Source organism: Varroa jacobsoni, unplaced genomic scaffold (genome assembly GCF_002532875.2).
Source record: "Varroa jacobsoni isolate VJ856 unplaced genomic scaffold, vjacob_1.0 scaffold_456, whole genome shotgun sequence".
Lineage (NCBI taxonomy): Eukaryota > Metazoa > Arthropoda > Arachnida > Mesostigmata > Varroidae > Varroa > Varroa jacobsoni.
In genome coordinates this window covers 129212-136246 of record NW_019213358.1, presented here as the reverse complement: position 1 = coordinate 136246, position 7035 = coordinate 129212, and the positions used below count along the sequence as shown (strand labels likewise).

The 7035-nt window shown below is 36.3% G+C and overlaps 1 long non-coding RNA gene across 1 annotated transcript in view; it reads left to right on the top strand.

Annotated features, from left to right (window-relative positions):
• LOC111260593 (uncharacterized) overlaps positions 1-5373 on the top strand; it is an 11152-nt gene extending 5779 nt beyond the window's left edge. The window contains exon 2 of the long non-coding RNA XR_002680427.1: positions 4916-5373. This is a non-coding gene — a long non-coding RNA (uncharacterized LOC111260593). The remainder of the gene's footprint in view (positions 1-4915) is intronic.
• Positions 5374-7035: the final 1662 nt, after the last annotated feature.

Here is a 7035-nt window from a genome sequence, read left to right as displayed (position 1 = left end):
TATTTTAGGGAGTGATATCCACAAAGATCCATGTCGTGCGTAGCCTTGTCTTTTTCAGTAAGACATTACTAGCTGCAACAACTGTGATATTTAGGCTGTTGCAAGCGAATCCGGCGTACTCTAAAATTAATTAACATTTAGACTAGAATGATGTTTCACTTTCGGCGAGTATAGCTTAGTAGCAAATGTCCTGAATATTCATTGCAAGTACTACCGTCACCTTACGCCCGAACCTATTCGGCACTGTCATCAAATTCGATTTCTCTACAGGCAGCGCTATTTTCTCGCTTGCCCCTTTTCGGCGGCACTAGAAGTCAAACCATGTCTGGTCCATTGCGGTCATATATTCCGGACGGGCTTTTTGTTGGGCAAAGCTCAGCAAATTTCACATGGAGTGAATTACACGCATCTTCAATTGGCCCGGAGTCAATTCACGGAGGATCTGTTTTTAATCAGTTTTCGCATTTTTAATATTTTGGTTATAGATTTTTAACACATTACACATGAAATGCATGTTTAAACTGACGAAGCCTTTAGATACAAAGCTCTGCTTTCATAGAAAGCCTCCACGACCAAGTCAGTGCGTTATTTTGTATCAGGTTCCGACATCAGATCATTTCCGCGCTAGCCTTCAGCATACTAATTTCCGTTCTTGACACGTTTACACCACTCATGAACCGTAGCTTTACCTAAGGCCTTCTCCAATATCTTAGTACCTTCACCAATTTTAGATGAATTTCCGCAATGTGGCGTTTGAGCAGCAAAAACTTGACCGCTGAACATAAATTTCCGAGACTGAAAGATGATTTTGCAGGCTCATTCTTCTTGTAATAAGCTTGACCGGTTTCCATCCACAAGTTCCTGGAAAACTGGAGTGTTTAACAGGCAACGTGTAGTTTAAAGGTTATTCTATTTCGACCTCTACCTGGTTTGCTTGTAACAACCCATAGTAGTGCTTGCATCTCCTGTATATAAAATGTTAGCGAGTACAACTGCTTATTATGTTGCAGTTCACATTCGAAAACCATCGCTAGCTATTAATGTAAACGACTATTTATGAAATTCGATTTTTGTATAAGCTATCAATAAGTATGCCGAATGATAAAAGACAGACTTTCGTGTGCGTCTTTTTAAATTTTTAATTTATGGACTATTTGCTTACACCCAATAACTATAATATGCTACAATACGACATAACTTCATATTATATAAAAGACGTATTTCCGACCCAGTTTTTATGTTACGCTTGTTAGAGAGCTAGTTGTAAAATTGACTTACATCGTTCTTTAAGCTGATGCAATTTCTGGGCATCAGTGCTTTGGTTTAACAGCGTTGAATCTCATAATTCAAAACCAATATGTTCACACAGCATTATCCAGGGCCTTCTTAATCTGGCAATATGTAATAAAAATTAGATCATCTTTGCTTCAAAATTAGCATATGTAGTTTTTACGCACAGCATATGTAGGATAGAATAATTCCTAGGGCCAAAGCAAAAGCCCGCTCGAATATGATATATCCTAGTAGAGACTAATCTTTGTAATAAGTTTTAGTAGTTGGCATGTTGCAAGGTCGACATGAAGTCCTGTTGCGCCGTGTGAAGACAGCCTTTGAAATGGTCCAGGTACCAAAATATTCATAAGATGCATTTGCTCAAAAAGAGACGAAGAACAGTAATAATGGCACTTCGGCAGAACATGGCTTCGTTGCATACCGCTCCTCCTGCACACATCATTAGAGACGTTTTAAAACTGGGCCTTGTACGTAAACGTACGTACAGCCTTCCACTGTATATCTTTTAATCAGAAGAATGCTTTTGGTAGAATAGACAGTAGTTTAATACAAGAGAAGATGAAACATCTAGATATTCATGACACCATTTTAAAGTGGTTCTACCGCTCATACCTGATCAAAATTGACAACGATTTAAGCCAGTTTTGTCCAGCTGTGTTTGCTGTTCTGTAGGGCGGACATAAACAAATACCTACTAAAAAGTGCAACCCACCTCAAATAAGATGATAACTTTAGAAGTTAGCAAGAAATTATGGATCAATTTTCCCATGAAACCCTGCAGTTCACCGTGGGCAATACCGCACGTTGGTGCCATAGTAACGGGATGCTTCTTCTAACTCAAGAGTGTATAGTTTCAAAAATAGAGCTGATATAATCACTTATAATTATGAAATTAATTATGGTACGCTTTCTTCTACAGTTGTAATGAAAAACCTAAATATACAAATAGCCGCTCAACGTGATAAAGCAACTAGTAAGATCCTAGTTGAGGATATCTCCAGACAATTTATTATAAGAAATAAAGATTTTTTTTAATCAAATGTTCTGTCATGTATATTGTATTGCTTTCCGTGGGGCGTTCTGCTTGAAAAAGCATACTAGCCTTCTTGAAAGTGTTCAAACCTTTCATCAATTGTTTCAGATATTGCAATAGTGGACTGTACCTGTATTTGGGTAAACCTAAAAAAAGCAAATCTTAACAACCATCTTTTTAATAGTATATTAAATAATCAGTGAAGTCTGAAGTGCAAGGCAACAACTCGAACTGGACTTATAAACCATGCTTACAAGATGTTTAAATGGATGCACGAGAGCAGTGATCCTGTCAACCCTATGCATAGTGCTTCTACTATCTTTATATATATATATATATATACTTTCTTCTACTATTGCGAATCTTCTTTGATGTGATAAAGCGGTATTTGAATCGCACATCTGTACCGTTCTTCAAAGCCAACATGGTCGAACTAAAACTTAAATGACTCTGAATATAGATAATAAAAAGCATGAATAGTTATCCATACTAAATTCTGATTTCTAATCATGACTAGCTGCAATGTAGTGCATATAGCAATATAATTCTTTTATACTAACAATTCCGATTAAATATTTTCAAAAGCGACCACATATAGTTTGTAGAATAACCACTGGAAGATTACGATGCCTTAATTCAATTTGACACATCAATGTATGCCTTTTAAACTGTACAATACTCTGTTTTTTAATATAAAGTTTTTTTTAATTGCTCTGTAAAATTAGCGGCAACGACATACGGTTTCATATAAAATACGAAAAAAATACCCGCCTGAAACACTTCAGATTAACCAGAAAAACTATTTTTTTTTTTACTAGTAACAGTAATTACATTGCATTTCTGATCCGCATGCATCTCAAAACTTCTTAACATTTGATAATATTGAAATTTAAAAGTACCTGTGAAATACTACCTCTTAGCCAAAATGTGCGCTCTCGTGTATTAAAAATAGACACAGTTATGAATTGATTCCAATTCAAAAACCATAAACGCAAGATTGTGGCTTACCATCGTTGACAATTTAAAGAGGAAAGAAGCACAGATGGGCCTAGTATATTATACTGCTAAGTACAATTTTGAAGATTCTAGCATGCTTGCTGACTAGGTGCTATCCCTCCGGACAAATTTATTCGACAAAAACGGTCCCAAATGCAGCTATTCATAAGTCCTGCTCATGGTGCATATGGTCGTAGCGGGCTTTAGAGCTGAGTAAATGTGATCAAATAAAGCCCTCCGTATTTTCTACTAGTGATAAATAGTAATTTTTCTTTAAAATTTTTAGTATTGCTTTTTCCCAAGAAAACTTTTCTTGTAACTGAAGTTCTCAATGTGATCAAACAAATTGAAGATAATTTATAGAAAATTGAGAACTAATTAGCTTTTCAGCTGTTTGCATCGCCAAACGAGGTAGCATACTCTTCTAACCGTACGGGATGAAAAGTGTGCGAGCAGATACAAATAGTAAGACGGTAAATTTTTGATGTTGCATAATCAGAGAAATATGCTATTTTATTTTGACAGTGAGCATCATTGAAAGGCCATTTGATCTGTATTTGGAGCCATTTTGGTACAATGTTTAGTTAAAATCCGTTATAATCTAGTTATCCTATTGGCTCGGCTCTACCAAATCGTAGAATGTAGTGCTAATGAACTTTTCGAAAAAAATATCTAGTGTTCTATTAATAGTAGAAAACCGGTACTGATTCAAATGACCGTAAGGCATATGGGAACCTTTATAGTTTGCCTAATGCAATATGTCTTGTTATATGCAATATATATATGACGTAAATATGAGCATTAGATTCCTGATCCGTTTTTTCTGTCACGGTAAATGGTTGGCACACAAATCGCGGATAAATAGAGATACATACGATCAAGGAAACTATGCTTAACTTGTTAAAGTAAGGGACAGACATGCCAACGATTAAACAACGTTCAGCAATGCTCGCACAGGTAAACGCAAAATCTTTTCGTGATAGAGATAGTAATCTAACTGTAATCAAAATCGAAATACTGGGAGAAAATTACTACGAGAAAGGCTCCAGAGAGTCATAAAATAACACAGGTGGATAGTGTTAGAATACTCTAACAACGCGATAGGATTGTTTGACCGCATAGCGAGTGGGCTTAAGCTAAACGATAAGTTCATGAGAGAGGCGGAATTAGTAGCAGATAATTTATCGAAGATTTCGAATTGCTCAGCTGTATTAGAGTCACTATACGGCTGTGGATTGCACTCGTATGAAAAATTAGTATGTAACCTCAATGATAAAGGTCCAGTAATTCTCAAGGCGGTGAGCTGTCGAGTAATAAAATGAACGATACATAAGGCGATGGTCTAAATGCTGAATAAGAAAAGCTTACAGTTTGATACAAAAGGACGATCTATGAGAAATGGACTATCTATTAGTGCTTCAGGACATTTCTTCTCCTTTACTGTAAATAAAAACAAGCATGTCAACATCGTCTATAACAACTTTAAAGGTATTTTTGAAACTACCCACGCGACGACTCTGTTTCGCCTATCTCCCAAAGAATGTTACTCAAAAAACAATAAACTTCTTCGATTTCTGACTTTTTTTTTTAAAGGTGATCCAAAACAAAATTTGCAGCTGCAGGATGTTTTTACGTATGCGCTTTACTGACCCGATAAACTGCACGGCAAAGTTGCGGGTACATCTTTCACATCACTGTCCACGTAGATAATCGAAAGCTCGTGAAAAAATCACAAACGGAAAAATCGCTGTAAGACACAGCAAGATACTCTCATTAACCTCGCTATGTAGTTGGAAAAGGTGGGACTACCGTTTTGGACCTATAAATTCGATATGTACCGCGCTTAAGACGTTAGCACAACATAATTGATAGGAACGATGCGTTAATTATGTGGACGCTCATATAAATGACCCACCTGTAGCATGTATATATGGTTGTAATTTTATATTGCAAAAAAAGAAGATGTACCGAAGTTGAGAACTTGGTATCCGAACGACACGTAGCATTTAAATCTTTGAGTAAATAAACCGATACTTTTGTTTATAATTAAAGGTTAGCTAATATTTTTCATGAAACCTCTTCTTCACTGCTTGAGCCTTTATCGTCTTGACCGTCGTGCCGTCAATTCAATTATTCTATCTGCACGACTCTGCTATAAAATCCTCTCATGTCTTCATTGTCAACTGCGATGCTGCCGCTGAACGGTGATTAAAGCTCGGTTAATCCCTGGTTATCAACCCGTTGGTTTGCATTCACCTGTCTGACATTGGCTTTGAAGAAAATTAAATCTGTTTGTCTAGACCCAGTTATTCTTGATTTTGTTGTAGTGAAGATATTTACGCCGAGCGATTTCTATAAAAAAGCGTCGTCTTATTTTCTTACTCATATAGAAGAATATATCCTCAAAACACACACCAGCGTCTGCGTATATACGAAACTATTTTTCCCCTTTGTTCATAGCTGGAAATTCATTATTTATTAATGAATGTAAATCTAAGTTGTGTTTCTGAATTTACTCTGCTTTTTTATTCGAAAATTTATATTATCCTATAATCATAGGTAATCTATTCCTAAATACATGAGTGCCCATCTTTGTGGGATTGTATTAGATAATAAACTTCGTGGTGATGCTCACGTTGCCTAACTTAGGCTACCGCGTAGTACTGAGCTTCTGAACCACGCCATACTTTTTTCAATTTAGATCTAAAACAATTAGCTTTAAAAATTTGCAAATACAAGTCCCAATGGATTCACAGTATCCTAGTGCCTCACATATGGGGGTGATAGAACAGGCGCACTGCAAACCGTGTTATAATATGGCGACAATTTTCGTTCATCTGCTTCGACTTGCTGTCGGTCTTAGCTATAGGCGAGGAGAATAAAGGGTCTACTTTACCCAATTTTGACTTTTTTGCCCATATAAACGTTCTGGATATCATCAATGAAGGTCGGAATGTCGGGTATACTAGGCCGTTGCGAGTTATAACGTGAAGATGTATCAAGAATGATTTACTCTGTTCAAACTTAACGGGTAATGGACGGTTAGTATTTCACAACGAATGGGAACCTCATATACGGCAATGGTACAATATAAACAACTAGTCTGCTGTCTCGATTGATAGTTTTTGTAAATGTCTCGTTGTAGAAGTTGTGACACTGCTTCCTAACTTTTTCCTCTATTTTATAAGAAAAATATTCCTTTATTCAAGTCAAGCGTAAACGAGTAAATAGTCTGCAAAGTCATTCCGTTCAAACAAAATGTATTATCACCTCTTCTCAATTTTATGGCGTTTGGACTGGTTTTGTTGATTTAAATACCAAGTTCGATAATCTGCACTAGAAAGTAGGTTTACCTTATACATGAATTGATAGAAATCATTAATGAAAAGCGTAGAAAATAAGGGAATTCAACTATCATCTCTACTATTGTTCGTTTAACCTTTTTTTTTTCTGTGACACCATCATCAGAAATAATAAAGTTACCATCAAAGATGTCCTTTGGCAGACTTAGCAGCTTCCAGCTTTTCCAGTACGACTCTGCGGTAAAACGAGCGGGAAAGCTGGTTAAATTTTGTCTCTACTTTGTATATAGAAATCTTATATGCACTCATTGTTGATTTATCATCATCATGAAACATAAGCTTTTCGTTCAGCGCTTTGACAAAAGTTTATACGCATAGCCTGCTTCGCGATTCCTTTCGAAAACTTCAAGT